At 37.0% G+C, this 10935-nt stretch overlaps 1 pseudogene; it reads right to left on the reverse strand.

Moving 5' to 3' along the window:
* Window positions 1-2357: 2357 nt before the first annotated feature.
* On the reverse strand, window positions 2358-8797 carry LOC129085397 (transmembrane emp24 domain-containing protein 2-like; annotated as a pseudogene).
* Between the last annotated feature and the right edge of the window lie 2138 nt (window positions 8798-10935).

Raw genomic sequence — 10935 nt, forward strand, 5'->3', positions numbered from 1 at the left:
ATTTTTCATGCATGCACATTCTAGTCCACGCTCCTTGGCTGCCAGGTTACATCAATATTGGGCAAGACATTCTCATTACATTAACAATGGCTGGACTTTTTCTAGACGTACCTCATGGGTGGTGAAAATAACAGTGTGCCAGAACTAAACATCAACTTCTAATAAGTGGAAAGAATAAGAAATAAATCAACAATAGAACAGACAAAATAGTCGACTTTAACAATCACCTACAGAACACCTATGAATTGAGTGCAACTATATTTTAATGTTGGTATTCACCATTGGAATGAAGCTCTTTGAGATCAAGTCCCATATCTGTTTTAGCTGCCATATCCTTAAAATATAGCACAGCAACTACTACAAAAGTGCTCAGTAAGTACTCATCAGAGTTAATAAATGTAAGAATGGTTTTATAATTAATGATTTCTCATAAAGTACATTTTTAATCTTCAGAACAACCCAGGAGTTGAGCTTATTGATCTCAATATTATTAATGATGAACTAATGCTAAAGGGGTAAGATGAGTTGCCCAAGTTCTCATAATTATTAAGAAGCAAAATCAAAGTGAAAAAAAAATTAGTAGGTAAACACATCATTTATTCGGCCAGGAATAAGCGCTTGATAGCTCAGTGAGAGCAGTTTTGCTGTATTGGTTACATTGGAGGGCAAAATAAAGGACAAAAAATAGAAAGTTTATTATATGAAATGGAACCGGATAATTTAATGAATTTTTTCCATGATGACAACAGAAACTGACAAATAAAAAAAGGAAGTGGGATTACAAATATATTTATCAAAACTAAGAATGCCTGTATGAATAAAGACATTAGACAGAGGTCCTGATAATGCCAGAAATGATGGGAATAAGAGAATTTAAGTTCACTGTAGAAATATAAACTTTATAATTAAAGATATTTTGTTAGCTTACAGATGACTTGCATATATCAGAGACATCACACATAAACCAACTTCAATACACCACGCAGTAGAACGATGATGGTTGTTAGTTCTCATGGGCCTAGATCTCTGATTTTCTCTTGTATGATGTCATTTCTCTGGTTTGTGTGTAACTTCTTGTGATATATTAGGCAGGATACAGACTTAATAATTGCCTCAAAATGATAATGAGATAATTAAACTGAAAAGATAGAAAAGAAAAATTAAATAGTTGTCTTTGCTGTATACACTGTTTACAAGGTTATCAAAATAATCTTAAAAGAATGTTCCTTTTTTCTTTTTTTAATTCAAATTATTATATAACACTCGTTACTTATGGTTTTCCCTTTCCAAAGATTAAAAAATATATACAAATAACAAATCTACATCAGTCACAACATAATCCTGGATCATCCTCACACCAAAACTGGATGCTCCTTCAGTTTTAAACCCATCATCAGAGACCAAGAGAAAGTCATTTCATTTTATACCAAACAAAATTCACATGTGCCAAAAAAGACCCATGACAAACTAAACCCAAAACTCTAGTACTGAGAGTGCTGTCAGTACCCTAATTAACGAATGGCCAAATGACACTGATCAAATATAAAATAGTGGATGTATATCACTGCAGTGAAATTCAAGGGGCTTTAACCCTGTGCCATCAGGAACCCAGATTTTTCCCTACCTGAATGCACACCCACTACGTGCCAAGACTGGAGCAAGTGGGTGCCAGCATAGAAAGAAAAAGAGCTACCATTACTCTGAAATACCCAGAGAATTGGCTTTAACAGAGACCTTTTACAAGGTTAGGCAGAAATCAAAAAATAGTTATTAGCTGCTTATGTCATCAATTTAGTAAAGGTGAAGTCCTATAGGTCAAAGTTAAAATTTAGGTTGGGGGAGGAATGTTGGGTTGTCTTATCTTTAAAGCAAAAACAAGATGTACAAAGCATAAAAGAACCAACCTGGTAGCATACTGCAAAGTCACAGAGCTCTGCCATTAAGTGGGTAGAAAATATCAAGATTCTGACCACTGTTTCTCATAAGAACTAAATAAAATGAATCTTTAAGGGCTTGAACTGCAAGATAAGGAGTCAAAAGAGTGTAGTTAATTTAGTAAAGCACAATCCTGAACAAACTGCACTTTATTATGAAAACAAAAGAAGATATAATAAGGACTACATGCGTCCATTTCATTTACAGTGTTCAAGCTCTGGAAGAACCTGTACAATGGAGGCAGAATTCAAATAAGGAATTGTACCGATCATATGTCATATTTCCACTATCATTTGCCTAAAAAGGTGTTTTTCCCAATATCTGTTAATCAAAGAAACATAAGCTGTGAATATCCAATTCAAAAAATAAAAACTTACAATCTAATGATATTATTATGACCAAGATGTTTGATAAACAGTGAATTATAAGTTTTGGATCATCAGGAAAAGGCTTTTTAAACAACCCTCCAGACCTTGAAAAATCTTCAGGTAGTAGATCTGTTTCAGTGTCATGGACACTAACTAGAACAGGAGCTTCAGAAAAGGCCCAAAAGACCACTCTGCTGTTTGCGTTGTTGTTGATGGCTCTGTGTATTCTCTCTGAACTTCCATGTCTTCCTGTTCACCCTTCACAGCTGTCATCACCACTGCTAGCTCAGTATCATTCCTTCTAGCTTGTTCTATTTCCATGTCTTAACCTCTTGGGGCCTCCCCGATATCAGTGGTGAACCTTGCTATTTAGAGTCATAGTGGACATCCTACTGATAAAATAAAACTTACATGTTCCATCCATGTGACCAGCAAATGTGTATTCCCACCATACTCACAGTCTCCTTTATAAATTCTTTTATTATTAGAACCTGTAATCTCCACATCAATGTTCAGGAAGCCTCCCTTGGCAACCTTGAAGATGAGGCCCATCCTGGTGCCTGATGTGACCCACTCGAAGGAGCACTCCTCAGCATGCCCACTGATGCTGATGAAGTAGCCTGAGGTTGTGGCCAGGGGGGCGGCCAGGAGCACCAGCAGCTCAGTGAAGGGAGAAGCTATCGCTGCCTCCTCAACTGCCTCCACCTCAGCAAAAGAATGTTCTTTATGGATAAATTCTAGCTATTACCTTTAGACGAAATGATAGGATTAGAGTGCAACCTTTTTGCAACTGTAATGAAATGATGAATCTAGGCAATAATCATCAATGGCTGCTAAAACCATTAGATTAAGGGCAATTGGGTAAGTTATAATGGATGGATCAGCTGACAACATCTGGATTTACTGATCAATTATCACAGAAAGAGATAATTAGATATCATGAGCCTTATTCAATGAGAAATACATAATACCAATAATGATGGGTTTTTGCCACAAAAGCAAACATGAATCTGATCAAGCCTCTAGACCTAAATGCTCTTTCACTGAAAGTCCAGGGGTGAGAGGAATGTGGTAAGTGACAACCTTTGGAATGCAATCAGCTACAACCAGGACATAGGAAATTCAACAAACACAACAAGTAAATGGCAAAGGAAAAAATAAACAGGACAAAAGAACTGTTATTAAAGAGTCATATTGTGCTCTGTAAACATGTGAAGAGATGTATCGAGCACTGTGGACTTGTTTGGAGCCTAATTCAAATAATATCAAATGTAAAAGATATTTATGATACAATCAGGGAAATGTGGGTACTGATGGATATTTAATGATGTTAAGAAATGATTGTTTATTTGGGGAGGTGTAATTATGTTAAAAATAGTCCTTTTATGACAATGAATATTAATTTTAACAGATAAAGTAGTAGGTTATCTGAGGTTTGCTTCAACATAATCCATTGATGGGAGAAAGGGGGAATATAAAGATTTTAGCTGAAAAAAATTGGGCATATGTTGGAAATTGTTAGGTCAAGCCCAGGAACATGAATAGAGGACTCATGGGCACGGACAATGGAGTGAGGATTGACTGTGGGAGCTGGGGGAATGGACAGGGCAGGAGAGAGCAATGGGGAGAAATGTGGGACAACTATAATTGAACAACAATAAAAAATAATAACAACTGGGTGATCAGCTTGTTATATTATTCTTTTTTCTACTTTTTAATTTAATATTTTCCATATTGAATGACAGAGAGATCATGTAATATAGTTTATAGAGAACCTATCTCCACATCACAAAAATGATCTTTCATGGTGCAGTGAGGAGCCATGTATAGCACTGCAGTAACAGGTTGAGTTCCAGTCCTAGAAATGTAGATTTGGGTTCATGCATGACATGGCTGAGAGACCAAAAAAGATTTTGCAGGGATAATGACTCACAGCATTATTAAAGTTCCATTTGTCTCCAATACGTTGGCTGACTCTAGCCTCCTTAGAGCTTCTTGGCTTTCACTTTGATCTCCACCTTTCATATACCTCTACCTCCTGGCTATTATACTGGTCTCCCTTTTGGCAAGGATTGGAATTTTAGTATCAGAGAAACTGTGCCTAAGGATGAGGGTCACACTGCCATATTTGGATAGTTGTTGCCTGGACCTACCTAACCTGCCTAAGCATTGCTCACCTCTGAGACTCTCTTACTCCTGTTATTTGCCTAATTCTGAAGTTTTGCCTTCTAATCTTTATCCTAAAAATTTGTAGTGGTCAAGTTTTCCTCAGATCTACTAACATCCTCTTACCTAAATGACCTAAATTTTAAAATAGTGAGCAGAAGCACAAACAGCTTCTACCTTTTGGAACAGTGAGCAAAAAAAAAGGCAAGATTTTATGAGCACCCGTCTTACTTGTCTCACAACTTAAAAGCTGCCACTTGCGCTGGGGTTGGGAGTAGGGAGGCAGCTGCTCCTCTGCCACAAACCTGTGACCTGCTGTGACCTATGATCCTGCGCAACAGGATGAAACTAAACACCACAAATCCATAGCAACCAGCTTGGTGCCATCCAGACTGTCGAAAGCTCTAGGAAACATTTGTTTGTGGTGGTTATGACGGTTCACTGCAAATCTGGCTGTGTCTCACCACAGCCCACCCTCACCCAGTTCCTCTGTACTTAATTCCCAGTAACTTCAAGGGGATCAACGTGAAAGCAAAGATACCCCCAACAATCTGGCCTCCATTTTTCCAAGAATGTTTATTTTAGAATTACTGGCAACGTGCTTCAGTTGTAAAGTCTTTTTTAGTTTCTTCAGGGAAAGGCAACCGTGTACATGTCCACATTGTTCATTCAGCCAGTGCAGAAGCTACGAATAGGCAGGGCTTCCTTTTACGCAACCCTCAGAATGGAAACACTTTTTTTTGTGGCAAATACATAATTGCTATATATAGCTGCAAACAGCCTTTGGGAAACTAGTAACCCAGATATCAGGGGATAGATATAGGGTATGTCATACCTTTAAGAAAAAATCATAGGCACTGGTTGTTTTGAATCAAGTATGAAAATCTGGAGAACACCTGCCAGATTCAAGGTCTTAGGCTGGTAGTCAAACAGGAGATAAAGTTGAAAAGGTGACAAAGAAAACAGCTGAAATGGGTTCCTCTGGTTACATATAAAGTGGTGTTTTCGCTGAGTACGAACATTTACAAAATTTATGAGTTACTTTGGGAAAAATATTGTGTGATGTTCCACATATTTTAATTTATATATATATATTACACTTGGGTTTTTCAAAGTCAGAGTCACACTAATATGGAGCCAGACCATTACTATATAGAATTAGAAATCTGAATATATGAGGTCTGTCCAGAAGGTATTCAGCCACATAATATGAAAAATAGAGACATTTATTGAAGAAAATACAAGATACAAGAAACATTGTACGTACCACAATGATGCCTCAGCCCCCTTCAAAGTAAACACTTTGGGATTTCACACAGTTCATCCAATTGTCATCGGCTGCCCTGTTGTATTTTCCTGAATCTCATCAACAATCTGAAATCTCTTCCATTTCAAAGGTGATTTTAGTTTTGGGAAAGGCCAGAAGTTGCAGGGTGCCAAATCTGGGCTGTAGGGGGCTGATTTGATGTTTTGCAAAAAAACCTCTGCAGGAGACCTGATGCATGAAGGGGTGCATTGTTGTGATGAAGATGCAAATCACCAGTTGCCCATAGCTGTGGCCTTCTGCATCATCCAAATAGTTTTGCCAAAGAATGTTCCAGCATAACGTTAAATTTGATGCAGGCTCAGTGCTCTACTTACTCAGTCTTTTTAAATGCTACAGCCACACAGTACACATGCTCAATCACTGGCATCTACCACCCTCAATGATTAGTACAGTGAAGTCATCATTGTCCATGATGTTCATTCCAGTCCACTCTCCTTGGTTGCCAGGTTACACTGATGTTGTGCAAACCCACTCTCATTATATTAACAATGACTAGACATTTTCTAGACAAACCTTGTATTTCTAGTTGCTCTTAATACATACCTTTCAAAAGGCACTGAACCTCTATAAGAAACTGCTTTTAAAATTAATTAATTCCAAAGATCCATTGGGAAATTGAGATTAGCTATCAAATCTTAGAAACTGCAATTGCTTGACTCTGGTGGAATAATAATATTCATGAAAATTGGGCCAAAAAGTTAGAAAGTAACAAGGGATGAGTTCCATCCATATTGCAGTGAAGGGACTGGTCCCTAGCCAGATTCAATGGTAAATTAGCACAAGATTAGACCTGCCAATTATCATTTCTGAGCCTTAGTTTCACAATAAGATGAGAGGTTTGTACTTTGTTCTTCTGAAATGACTTGCTTGACTTTATAAATTAAAAATAGTATAAAACTTGAGAATTCTAGTTTTTAAAAATTCAAAGCAGAAAGATGACCATCTAAAAAGAAAATGGAATTAGCTCATACAAGATTTATGAAAGAAATTAATTGCTAGATTAGGACACTGTATTTTATTTTGTTTCCCAGGAAGAGTAATTTTTAAAAAGAAGATCAAATTTTTCAGCAAAAATATACCTTATTCCTGGAAATAAATTAAATACAAATTAATTTATCTCCTTACTATACTAGAGAATCTGGCTAACATGGTAAAACATTCTCATTTAAGCAATTATAGCTTTATAAGCAGCAAGAAAAAGTGGCTCACATGCAGGTTTCAATTATAAACCCTCCCAAAAAGACAGAAAAACAAAAAGATTCTAGGACAAGATTCTGTGGCCTAAAAATACTGTTCCTTGATCAGTTGACAATAGGATGGAAGAAACTTTCTCACATATCAGATGTCTTAAGAGAACTTTATGTAAAGAAGCTTTATAATCTGCATAACTTTTCTCTACCTTCATTTATATTGTATCTAGGCTATGATGTTATTTGAGGTTCAAAACATATGCCTTAGATAGCAGAGATAATGAGGTAAACTCTTGGTTATGAGGTAAAAAAAATTGGTATTTTTTTTTTAGATAGTAGGCCAACCTACTCTTTATGTACAGAGGTAGACATTCACCCACTCCCCAAGTTGAGCTAGTTAAACAAGGACTAGAAAACTTTTCAGGCACCTGTGCTTGCTAATTGTATAGTACAGAAGAGCACTTATACATGAAACAATTTGTAGGAATCTTTTTAGAGGAAAAAACCTTTGATCTATGATTTCTATCATTTATGTTTGACTTCATTTATGGTACTTTTATCATATTAATTTATTTTTATTTTCATATGATAAATTTTCTTTTCTGTCTTGTTCTCTGCCCTATTTTCTGTTTTCTTCAAAATTTTTTAAACTTTGATCATCTGAAATTTATCTAATATGCGATGTGTGAAAAGACTCTAACTCTGTTTTCTTCCTGAAAAATTGCCAATTAGTAGGGCATTTTTATTAAATAATTCTGTATTGACACTACTAGAAATTTGTTTTATTTTAATATAATTGGTGTTAAGTTGTTCCATTGGATAATTATTGACCAAGAGCTCTAAGTGCTTTTTTAACTCATTCTTTAGACAACATAATTAGGTAATTGGTTTACATTATGATAGTTATCTTTAAGTTTATTATAATGTAAGATCCTGAAAGACAGAAATCACCTTATTTATTCTGTATCTTACCACAATTCATGGACTACTTTGCATATATTCAGCATTTGATTATACTTGTCTAAATGAACATTATGGTAGTAGAGCATATATTCAATTTCTTTAAGAACACTGAGGCTACTTTGGAGGAAAAAGGAAACTCAATCAAACTACATATGTAGCCATTGAAGACTAATTTTGCATGAGATGATGAAATGTCTACTCATTGTAATTAACATGAAAATACCCACAGGTTTAGTGTAATTATTAAACAATAACATAATTGAGCATGGTAACAAATTGAGAGATAAACTGTTGATTATATGCCCAATGGGCAGGACCCTTCTTCCTTGATAGGAAGTAAGACTTCTTTGTGGCTCTGAGGCAGGAGATAGTCAGGAAGCAGGAAACTCCAGAGGTGCCCCAGGGCTAAGATGAAGAACATGGATAAAGGGCAGAGACCCTGTTCTAAGACTGGTAGTTTCTGCATCTGGAAAAGCATTGAATCTTAGTTAATCAGGACTGCACCTGTGCAGAAGATACTACCTGACCCCTGCTTCATTATAATAGCATTATAATAAATTAGCATTGTGGGACCCCCTTCCCAGTAGCCAATCAAGGAAATTATGAGAAAACCCACTCTAAGGAATAAAAGCTCTCTAGCACCTGAGTTCAGGGCTGCTGCTGCTGTTAGGCTCTGCTCTTCTCTTCACTGCTCTGCTCTGCTCAGAGCTGACCTGCTCCCATGTTCTGTGTGGCTTAATAAGTCTGCTTTTTCTCACTTTCTGCTATAAACTCTGTGTGTTTGGTTCAATTTTTTGTCCACGATCACCAAGAACCTGTTTACCTGTGCCCACCTGTGACAGCTTCATTCTCTCATGTCAGAAGTTTAACTCTTAACTAGTGAATTAATTGTAAATAGTGTCAACCAAACATGGTGTCTCATTTCTCCTGATAGTGATTGGTTTAGGTCTGGGCACGTGACTCAAATCTGCTGATAAGACCTATAGGTAAGTCCACTGAATAATTGTTTAGAAAAGTTTTCTCTGATAATAACATGGAATGCAAGAGAGGATAGAACTGTTTTATTTCTCTGGCTGTTTTTGATCTGTCATGAAATCACAAGTGACCAAAAAGTGGAAAAGTAGTAGGAATCCAAGATGGTGGAAGAGTAAGTGGAAGCTGCACTAACCTCCTCCCAAACCAGTCTGGAATTAGAACGCAATTGTAGAGAAATCATCTGGAATAACCAACTGAACAATAGCTGGAGAGAAGCCTTTTAAGCATGGACAGACAGAAGAAATCACTTCACCACAACGTGACTGGTATGGAGTACAGAGGAGACATGAGTGGGCTGTCTGGGCCCCCACAGGCAGCAGCTGAAGTGACAGAGGGAAATTGCAGCAGCCGGGGGTTTCCCCCTGAGAAGTGTGGTGTTGAAACTGCAAGCTGTGCTCCCCAGCCTACAGCACCAGAGCCTGAAAGGAAACCAGATAATATCCAGCTATGAAAAGTGGCAGAGTTTCTGTCTTCCAGGTAGAGACAGCAGGAAACACAGAGCCTCTTAAAGGAACCACACACACAATTTCATTTGCAGCCACTTACCCTGGGCTCCTGCAAAAGGGGGTGGGGGGTATGGAGCAGAATGAACTAGAGATGCTTAAGGAGAGTGTGAGGATGGTGGCTTTGGGGACAGAACTGAAGGAGCAGCCACCGGGATCTCTGTGCTGAGTCATTCCCCATACTGCATCATTCCCCATACTGCAGGATCCATCTTGTTCAGGCAGAGCTGTCCCTGACAAGTGGCATCAGCCTCAGGGAAAGCAATAGCCCTGTCCACAGGAATTACTCTGTCCCACCCAGTGGTGCTTAAGCCTGATTACAAATTGAATTAGATTCAGATTAACAACTGAAAGAGACAACCAAAGACTGGATCACTGGTAATATAAAATAGGCTGCTTAGGACCACTGAGACACCATATGACATCACTAGAGATGGATCCAGAAAGAGAAGACAGTGCACCTGTACAACAGCATACAAGAAGTGACTCTTAGTAAGTCAGCTGGAGGGAGGGAACCACCAAAGAATAACCCAATGACAACCAAAACCCACTTACAATAAGAGTGCCCATATAAATGGCATAAGGGCATCCCAAGAGCATCAAGTTTGGGAGATCAAGCAGACTACACCACTGAATCCCACAGGTCTCTCATCACAGATTGTCACACCACAAAAACAGGGAGTCAAAGTAGATCAATCAAAGAAACAGAAACAAACAAGAATGGTCACCTAAAATAGGGAGACAAAGAAATAACACCCAATCAAAAAGAAAGGAGGAATCCCCAGAAAGGTTTGTAGAATTTTTTTCCCTAAAAAAAGCACTATTAACCCTTTTTTTAGATGTGTTTCAAATACTTTCCTATTTTATTACTTGTCCTTTAATTTTTTTATATGTATATTACTGTATAGTCTTAAATATTTAATAGAGTCATAATGTCAATATTTTATGTTATAGCTTCTGGGCTTGAATATTTTACTTCGGGATAAGAAAAATATTCATTTGTATTTTCCCCTAAAACTCCTTAGATTTTACATATTGATTTTTAACTCACCTGAATATTTCTTGTATAATGTGTGAAATAGGGCTCTATATTGGTCTTATTTCAAGTAATAGTGGTTCATGCACCTTATATGTTGAATAAGCTTTATTTTCCCCATTGATCTGAAATATCAATTTATTCATGTATTACATTGTTAGACAGATATAAATGTTTGTTTCTAGAATTCTCATTTTATTTCATTGATCTACTCGATTATTTCTGTGCTGGTGGCATGTTGCTTTAATTGCTGAGACTTTATAATGGATTTACGTTTTTTAATATTTTATAATGGATCTTGACATTTAAATAAATAAATAAATAAATAAATAAATAAATAAAACCAATCTGCATTAAAAGAAGAAAAAGAAGGAACTCCTACCTTTTGCGACAATATAGATGGCACTGGAGA

This window comes from Pteronotus mesoamericanus, unplaced genomic scaffold (genome assembly GCF_021234165.1).
Source record: "Pteronotus mesoamericanus isolate MK-2021 breed Mesoamerican mustached bat unplaced genomic scaffold, CSHL_Meso_final scaffold_232, whole genome shotgun sequence".
NCBI classification, from domain to species: Eukaryota; Metazoa; Chordata; class Mammalia; order Chiroptera; family Mormoopidae; genus Pteronotus; species Pteronotus mesoamericanus.